The following is a 10,342-nucleotide window of genomic DNA, read 5'->3' on the forward strand; positions in this document are numbered from 1 at the left end:
GGAATTTTGAAATGAAAATTATTCGGAATATTTTTTTACGTTCTTTGTGAATTCTATCACATTTTTTAAAATTTTCCAAGTATTTTTTTATTCGAGGCATTATTTAGAATTTCCACGGAAGAGTCTATGGATTATCTTCAAAAAATTCTTTGGATTTTCAAAAAATAAATCTTTAGAATTCTCGAGATTCTGGTTTTTTAAATTTGTACCATAAATTCTTCCAAAATTTCATAGGGAATTCATTCCTCTTCGGGAAGTCATTTTGATTTCTTTGTATGTTCAGCAAAACATTGCTTTAAGTCTTTACCATGCAAAGATGCACAGGAAATGATTTAGAAATTTTAAGGAATTTACACATCAGAAAATCTTTAAAATTTTAATTTGATTTTTTAAGGAATTCCTTCAAAAGTACAATTTTTTCGTAATTTTCACTTGTAAAAACATCGGAATTTCCTCGGGAAATTCATTATTGGTGTTTCAGATGAACTTTTTTCGATTTTCTACTGGAAAATCTTAGGAATTTCCATCGGAAATATTTTGGCATATTCCGAATAATTTGTTTTGGAAATTAAAAAAACTGCTGAAAGTGTCTAAGAATTTCTTTTGGAAAACGAAAAAAATTTCCATTGGAAATTTAGAAGAATTTCCTTTGAAGATTCATTAAAGTTGCCCAGGATTTTGAAAAAAAAATCTTTAGAGATTCTGTAAAAAAAGTAAGCTGGATTTTTTTTTTCTAATTTATACTGAAACCTGTTAATACCTGTTAATATTGGAATGTAAACTAATTTGATGATTCTGAAAGCAAAACTGGAATTTCTACAGGAATGCTACTCAAAAGAAACAACAGTAGGAGGTTTTATTTGCATCTCTAAGATTACATATTAACTTTGTGATTCTCTGATAAACTTTTTGTTGTAAGAGTTCAGTTCAGATGCTTCGCTGAGGTTGATATATCTTAAGAATTTCCAGTACCTCCAGAGCAACGGAAGGTCCATATTCGGTCCATATACATATTCGCGAGTCCACATTTTTTATATCCTCCTGATGCATCGAAGGTGAACGAGTTCTAGATATCCTAATACCCGATACACATTACAACATGACATCATCAAAATTTTCGAATTCATGAAAATTTATAATTTCCATGCTGGGTTTAGTTTGATTTTGAATCAGTTGAAATCGTCCATCTTCAAAATTGATCGGTTTTACCATATGTTTTAGTTACATAAAGTTTTTTTTTAAGTTTTTGTACTTTAGAAAAAACCACGTGGTCATAGGGGGGAGGGGGGGGTCTGCCAAATGACCACGATAAGCCACATGGGGGGAGGGGGGGTTGAAAATCTTCAAAAATATGACCACGTGGTTTCTGGATGGCCATTAGGCGGCAGCTGCAGCATCGGTTCAAGCGACGATACACACAAAAAAAATCGTTGGTAAAATTAAAAAAACGTTGGTAAAGTTAAGAAAATTAGTTAGTGATTTTCAGTAGAAAGTATGAGACTGTTAAATCTACAAGTGCAAGAATGTCACTTCAGTAAGAACTGTGACAGGACTTGACTTTTCGAAATAACATTTTTCCTCTCAAAACTAATTGTGTATTTTACTTTCGAATTAACAGTTTAGCTTTCAAAACAACATGTAATGTGCGCTTTCAATTTAAGTATGGTATGTCAGCTTAAAATTGTACGTATTGTAAATTGAATATTTCGTTTTTATTTAATTTATTATTTTTATTCACAAATATTTATATACAAAAAAACATTACACATCATTCGTACATGCATATAACCATTGCGAGCTTACCGTCATGCCGCGTTCCTACGCCAGGCGTTGAATCTTAGCCTCGCCTTGTTTGATCTGAGCCATCAGCCGCTCAATATGTCCTGCAGCTCGTGGCAACGTTCCCAGAAAACCGCACTGCACTCCATAACCTCTTTTGGTGTTTTGCCCTTCACCTGCCTTGATGAACTTATTGAAGTCTCGTTTGTTCCAGTTGGTGAAGGCTTGTGTCAGAAGCGATTCTTTTTCAAGCAGGTCCTCATCGCTGAGTGGGTCTGCTTTGTCGATCTACCGCGTTCGTCCCGTTGGACCTTGGTTTCTTCCATGCCCTGCTCCGGGTTCTTGGGGACCTCGTAGTTAATTGTTTTACGATAGTGGTAGATTTCTTGCCTCGTTGGGGGGAGAAACTGGAAGTCTTGAACTATTGGCTGCTTCGTTGCATCAACTGCAGAGTTGGCTTTACGCTCACGTTTTGGTGGTTCAATCAAGGAGCTAATAGCGTGCAGTTTTCGCTTCTCGCAATAATCTTCTCCTTCGAACTGATCCTCATGAGGGGTTTGACCATCCATACGATAATATTGATAGCCACGCCAGTAGCAGTAATCTTCCAATATGCGTGTCATTTGACTGAAGACTAGTACTCGAGATCCCTGCTCCTGATCCCTCCAACGAATTATCCGCTGATCTCCAACAATCGGTGGTGTATGGTGGACCAGCACCATAAAACTGGTAAGGGTGATTGGCGCACCTCCTAAGCTTCATCAAAATGTTCTGAAGACGGCACTTTTCCATCATACCAGATCCGTTGACAATAATTTTGACCTCATTTTTCGGCAGCAGCCTCTTCTGCAGTGGGGTTCCCGTCAGCGACAGCCGGTTGGCCATCTTAAACTCGCTCAAAATTCCCGAAAGATTAGATTTTTTATTCTTGATACAATGGGTCTCTCCCAGGCATCAGCACATCCCTGGTGAATACATTCCTAGTATTCTGGTCTCCAATCAAGCAAATCGTACGCAACAAAGGACACCACCGTTCAAACTCGTTAACCCAGTTCTGCAGTAGTCTCGCATCTCGCCAGCATTGATATACGGCGGGGACGCTCAAAATCGGAAAATCGATTTTGTTTTAGTGTTCGTTTCGGCCAACAGCTCCTCATCTTATTCCTGTTCCGTCTTTCGATGGCGAATGCTGCAAAACTAAAATTAGTTTCAAACGTTATTCTTTCTAAAAACTGTTGTGGAATTACAACCCCTTATGGCCCAACCGCTGAATACGGAATTGCGTACAAAACCAAGGGGCCGTCCAGAAACCACGTGGTCATATATGGGGGGAGGGGGGGGTTGGAAAATGACCACGATAAGCCACATGGGGGGAGGGGGGTGTCACTCTCGAACCACGTGGTTTTTTTTACACGTAAAACTTTTGGTGAATAACAATAGCGGTGTAAAAAATACAAATTCATGAAATTTAATGATTAAATCATTAAACGCAAAGCGCATCTTAGGGCCACGTAGTGTCTTTTCAACTCAGCGTTAAAAAGACGTAGGTGTGCATCGAGAAAAAAACGGTAACGCAGCGTCGGTCGCAACGCCGATGCATATTTGCGTTATTTGACCATCTTAGCCTTAGATCCTATTTCCATAAGAAAATAAACGAAAAAACAGGTTGCGATTCAGTCTCAATTTCCACAAAAAAAAATTTGGAAAGGAAAAATGGAAAAATATTGTTTTGTTTTTTTTGCAGATGTTTTTTTTTGCATCACGCCGCCGGTACTTTTGCATCAGCGGACTGCAGCTACAATTTTGAAAAATGTTCATGTTTTTACAATAATCCAAAAAAAAAATCTTAATAAAAAAAACTTCAAAAGAATTTCTTGTGGATATTCAGGAAAAATCCAGTGAAGAAATTTCCTGTAAAAACTTTGACATTAGTTCATACAATCCTGATGTAGTGCTGGCATTCAGAACGATTTTTGAACAATTCTCTCTGAAAAATTTTGTTTGGAAATTTTGCTACAAATTGTTAATGAAAAAAAAAAACGAAACATCTCCAGTGTAAATTCCAAAAAAAATCCTTAAAACTCCGATAAAAAAATCCATGCGAATTCTGTCTGAAAATTCAAAACAGTCCCGTGGGAAATACATATAATTTTCATGATTTTCATAATTTTCATTATTTTAAATACATATAAATGTTAAGATTTTCATATATTTTTAAACTTTAAACATTCTAATGAATTTCTTCGACAAGTTCTTCCGATTCTTCACCAGAAATTCTCCTTCATTTCCAAAAGAAGTTTTTCGAACATTTTAAGGAGTGCACTTCAAAATGTTCAGTCTCCAGTTAGCCTTGCGAGCAAAGGCGTAGGATTGCCAATCCGGGTGTTTTCGGGTGGGAAACATTCTCGACACCTTAGGTATAGTGTATGTACTTGCTACACAAGATATATAATCGTGCAACGCCAGGCATATTAAAGCATTCAATTTATAACTGAGGAAATGCTAATAGAATATATTAAGTTGAAAAGTAGACCAACTTCCAGTTGGAATGTGGAGCCATAGAAGAGGAAGAAAACTTCTACATTTTTCAAGAAAAATTCTTCTGAATTTCCAAGAGATATTAATATATTCCAATGCCACATGAAACACTTTGTTATTTCCGTTAATTTTTTGTTTTTGGATATTTTTTTCAAATTTGGAATTTTGAAATGAAAATTTTCCGGAATACTTTTTTACGCTCTTTGTGAATTCTATCACATTTTTTTTAATTTTCCAAGTATTTTTTTTTCGAGGCATGGATTATCTCCAAAAGAATCTTTGGTTTTTCAAAAAATAAATCTTTAGAATTCTCAAGGTTTATGTTTTTGAATTTGCAATAAATTCTTCCAAAATTTAATCGGGAATTCATTCTTCCTCGGGAAGTCATTTAGATTTCTTTGTTGGTTCAGCTAAATATTGCTTTAAATCTTTACCATGCAAAGATGCACAGAAATGATTTGGAAATTTTAGGGAATTTTTACAGAAAATTACCTAATTCATCAGAAAATCAGGAATTCCTACTGGAAATGCTTCAAAAGTACAACAAAAGTACAATTTTTTCGTTATTTCCACTTGTAAAAACACCGGAATTTCTTCAGAAAATTCATGATTGGTGTTTCAGATGAACTTTTTTCGATTTTCTACTGGAAAATTTTAGAAATTTCCATCGGAAATATTTTGGCATATTACGAATAATTTCTTTTGGAAATTGAAAAAAAACTACTGAAAATTTCTAAGAATTTCTTCTGGAAAATGAAAAAAAAAAAATCCGTTGGAAATTTAGAAGAATTTCCTTTGAAGATTCATTAAAGTTGCCCAGGACTTTGAAAAAAAAAATTTAGAAACTCTGTAAAAAATGTGAGTTGGAATTTTTTTCTAATTTATACTGGAAATTCGAAATTTAAAATGCATTTCGAATCCTTCTTCGGATTCTTCTAGTTCTTCAAAATTTCTATCGACATTTTTCGGAACTCTTCCACAGAATTTCGGAAAAAATGTCGTTCTAATTCTAAAGATTTTTCCGTGGAGACTCCAAAGAGTTTCTTGTCAATATTCCGAAGGGTTTCCCTTGCAACTCCAGATTAATTATTCTTGAAAATTTAGAAGATATTGGAATTGAAAATTAATCCAAGCAATAAATATAGGCAATAATTTAGGCTTAAGAAGCCTAGTTTTTATAATATTGAATAATTATCATAATTGATCGAAATATTTAATAATGCACCTAAATGTTCTAAATGCACAAAATTCTAGTAGGGCGTATGAAAAAGGTTATGACATAGAGTAGCTTGCATTTAAAAATTCAGCATGAATTACTAAATAAAATGCTTTTTAATTCATAAAAGGGTCTTAGAACTAAGGAGATTCCTGTGATATAAAAAAGTGGCAGTGTTACAGAAAAAAACACTCCAATTCCTAAAACAATCTAGGTTAAAAAATAGTGTTATAATAACGATTGAAATTGAAATCCAAAACAAATCTCAACCCTTTCAGGACGGATGGGTCATATATGCCCAGCGTTTTCGATTGTTTATTAAATCCCAAAAGAGAGCTGGGCCACCATTTTCTTCAGCAAAATTGTTCATCTAGATATTGGCTTTACAGAAAAAAATATGGGAGCTCAAATTTGACTGACCCTGAAAACTCAGATATCTGAAAACTTGGAAAGATTTCGATTCTAAGAGCATGCAAATGAAGTTGTAATGTTTGAATCATTCTGAACACTAAGATATGATGGGTCATCCTGAATGTTAAGCCAGTGATTAATATTCTGAAATACAAGATGCTCAAGGTACTCCAAAACGTTCTCAAGTTCAGCCCACGATATCTACCAGATCAATCAAGACATTTGCAATGTCCTCATAATCGGTATATACCCAATCCGATGCAATAAGCATATGATCCTAGTTTCCATTAACATGAGATCCAAGAGACAAGGTACCAAAATTATCTTGAGTCAACATCAAGTTGCACAATGACAATGAGGTTTGTTCGCAAACTGTTTTTGTAGGGCCTTATAAGCACTGGGTTCACGGACTTGAATTATTAAGTAGTTCAAACATTACGACTTCCAGAACGTTTTGTATAACCTAAAATGTCTGTAGTAGCTTGTATAAATAATAATTGAAGTCATATCAACCCAATGGACCTATTGGGATATTATATCATACATCATTCATAAGTAAGTTGGTAAATCGAATGATCCGAACTCCAAAATAATAATTGGTCTATAATACATACATCGCATCATTGGCTTCCACGAATAAAATTTCAATAAAGAATTAGAAATTTTGAGATATGAGCCAGCTCTGGACTGAAAATCTCTTCAATAAAGAAAAAAATAGGAATTTACCATAATAAAATAGGAAATTGCCTATATGAAATCAGGGTATGAGTATTAAATAAATATAAAAATCCATAAATAGTTGAAAAATTTCCACAAAACAATAATAAATTAGCACTTGTAAAAGCAAAAATTGCAATTATGAAATAAGAATTTTCCATAAAGAAATCAAAATGCTCCACGTAAAAAATACAAAATTTTCATGAATAAATCAATATTAGCAATAAACAATTACAAAAATTTTCACAAAATAAATATTTTTTTCCACAAAATCTCTATATAATAAAAATGAGTTGAGATTTCCTTCCTTACGATTTAACTCGCGAACGGGTTGACCGATTTGCAAGATTTCCCCCTAATCGATTCGTTTTGGGATCTGCAAGGTTTGTATATACAAAACGTTGGTGAATTTAACGGGGAAATATAAAAAGTAATTAAAATACAATTTTGGGTCAGCTGTTGAGGAAAACAAAACAAACGCACGGAAATTGATCTAGAGTGCGGTGCTGCAAATAGTTCATTGTGACAATTGCAACAGTTGAGCAATGCTGGGTTTCTTTCACATCAATAAAGAGCAATAAAAAATAAGAAAATTTCCATTAAAAAAATACTAAAAAGCGATCAAAATGATAAGATTTTCCATGAACTTCAAACGCTTTTAAAGGAGGGGTAATCTATGGAAAAATGCTCAATTTCATTGCATTTTCATATTTTTTAATGGAAAATTTCCTTTTGTTTTCAATGCTCTTTATTGATTTCTTCCTGGAAAGGTTTTAATTATTTAATAAAATTTAATAAATTTAATAAAAAATTTAATGAAAGAATATTTATTTTGTGGAAAATTTTATAATTATTTATTTTTAATATTGATTTAGGGGAAATGTTCCGATCTCCATCTCACTGTACATATATCCATCCCATCGCTAAACAAAGAAATACGGCACCAAATTCGTCGCTTCTTTTTGTCAACATGCGTGCTCACTGCTGAAAAAAATCACAAAAATAATAAACAAACCAAATTCCTTACCATTGTTTTGTTTTTGATGGGATGGAAATAGGAGCTATGAGATGAAGTGGCGAACCGTTCCCCTATTTATGGAATGTTTGTATTTTTTCCGTGGAACATTTTGATTTCTTTATTGAAAATTCTTCTTTTATGTTTGCAATTTTTGGTTTGTTTTGGTTTGGTTTGCAATTTTGTCATTTTTGTTTTGTGAAAAATTCTTAATTGTTTATGGAAATTTTACATTATTTGTAGAAAATTTAATATTTTTTTATTGCTCATACCATGATTTCTTTATTGGAAATGTCCTAATTGTTATGGACAATTTTAAAAAAAAATTAGGCTGAGTAATAAATGAAATCGCTCAATGGACCTGCTTGGATGCTTAGCGATGCACGGATACATCGTTCAGGACTTGGTTGATCGGGTCGTTTCAAAACTCCGTAATATCATGTCTTAGGACATTTTGTTTCTTGACATGATTTTTGATACTTTCGAGGATATGTACTTCAGAGCAGTTTGGCATATGACACCCGAAAAAAGTACGACTTTTCAGTTTTTCTATACTAGTTTTGGCAAGATCAAGTGGAAAACCCTAAATATGTACATTAAATCCATGTAAAAAAAATCTTCCTGAATTAACCCTTTCAGGCCAAAATATAACAATAAATTCTAGAATACCAAAAAGAACCCAAAGATATTAACTGTAGATTTAAAATGAAAATTTGCATTTTAAGCCAAAACTGTATAATTCAGGCAAAGGAATATAAAGGACATTGTGTTACGGTTCTGATTGGAATCATAGAATCTTGGCATAATGAAGAGAGTTTTGAGATTCTGAATAAAACTTGTATACCCTTAGAAAAACCTCATAATATTGGAAGGTAAACTAATTTGATGATTCTGAAAACAATACTGGAATTTCTACAGGAATGCTACTCAAAAGAAACAACAGTAGGAGGTTTTATTTGCATCTCTAAGATTACATAATAACTTTGTGATTCTCTGATAAACTTTTTGTTGTAAGAGTTCAGTTCAGATTCTTCGCTGAGGTTAGTATATCTTACGAATTTCCAGTACCTCCAAAGCTACGGAAGGTCCCAAATACTCTTAGGAATCTATAGGGATATTCAGTGATGAACTTCATAATTAGGTTTAAAAAAATCATCAATAAAGAAATTTAAAAAAATTAAAATATGGGGATATTTTGGAACATTTCTAAACCATTACAAATTACATTGCGAGTTCTAGATATCCCAATACCTGATACACTTTACAACATGATAACATCATCAAAATGTTCGAAAATTTATAATTTCCATGCTGGGTTTAGTTTGATTTTGAATCAGTTGAAATTGTCCATCTTCAAAATTGATCGGATTAACCATATGTTTTAGTTAATTAAGTTTTTTTTTAATTTTTTGTACTTGAAAAAAACCACGTGGTCAAAGAGGGGGGAGGGGGGTCTGCCAAATGACCACGATAGACCACATGGGGGGAGGGGGGTTGAAAATCTTCAAAAATATGACCACGTGGTTTCTGGATGGCCCCAAATCAAAAATACTCACTTTCCAGGGTCGCCAAATGTGCTCGCGGCATGTTGCTTTTCTCCCTTCTCCCTCGCCTCCTCCTTCGGTTTGCCCTTCGCCTTGGCTGGTGGACTGCTCGATTATATAACTTTGGCGGGGCCGATAGGGTAACCGTACCCTTAGTGGAGGTAGCACCAATAGTGGAGGTAGTGGGGTTTTAATGAGATTTATCATATTCATACACGTTAGGATGGTTTCAGATGATTCGTCGTGCTTTAAATATCCTGTTAAATGCAACTTATCTTAAGATTTCTCTTGAAAAACTATTGAAAACAATGATTTTCCTTATCAAAATTGACTCCCTTGCACCTGAGACGAGACCTGCAAAGACGGCTTCTTTTTCCTTGTTTTGACACTTGTTCTTCTTTTCATCACAGTTGATCATCGATTCTCAACTGTTTCCTTGAGTGTTTCACCTAAATCCCTGGTAGAATCTTCTGAGCGCAATAAAAGTGTTTGTGATTTACGGATTTGTAAACTTATTTTTATAAAGATTTTCCTATCGGGAATAAAACACGTATTCATAACTGTGCAATATTAAGCTGTCCGGCTATTCTAGAATACTTTTCAAAGTGAAAAAGTACTCGTAAAACAAAATCATTCGGAATACTTTTTGAGGGATACCAATACTTTCACACAAAAAGGTGCTGGTTGCATCTGACAATTCGTGACAGCGCTTGCTGGTTGCAGATGAAGTTACATTTTTTCCTCTTTGCAAGTCCCGTCCCAGCCTTGCACCTATAGTGGTGCAACTGTACCAATAGTGGCGAGTCTCATAAGAAACCAATGGATAGCGCCACTATGGGAACCAAAATTAATTTTTACCGCCACTAAAGGAACAGTGTACCCATAGTAGCGCAAGCAATATTTGGTAAGGGGCCGTTCAAAAATTACGTCCAAGGTTTGAGGGGGGGAGGGGGGTCAGAGTTTTGTGACAGTTTGTGACAGGGGGAGGGAGGGGGGTTCGTCTTATGTGACGTCCGTTCACAAGAAAAAAATACTGAAAGCATTTTAGAAACAACTTGCATTTTAAAAACATTCAAACTGTTAGTAAGGGACATAACTCACTATGTTATTGTGAAAATAGTG

General features: G+C 34.3%; 1 pseudogene; it reads right to left on the reverse strand.

Moving 5' to 3' along the window:
- Window positions 1-1,818: 1,818 nt before the first annotated feature.
- LOC134206438 (chromatin-remodeling complex ATPase chain Iswi-like) lies at window positions 1,819-9,351 on the reverse strand (annotated as a pseudogene).
- Between the last annotated feature and the right edge of the window lie 991 nt (window positions 9,352-10,342).

This window comes from Armigeres subalbatus, chromosome 1, assembly GCF_024139115.2.
Source record: "Armigeres subalbatus isolate Guangzhou_Male chromosome 1, GZ_Asu_2, whole genome shotgun sequence".
In the NCBI taxonomy this organism is placed as follows: Eukaryota; Metazoa; Arthropoda; class Insecta; order Diptera; family Culicidae; genus Armigeres; species Armigeres subalbatus.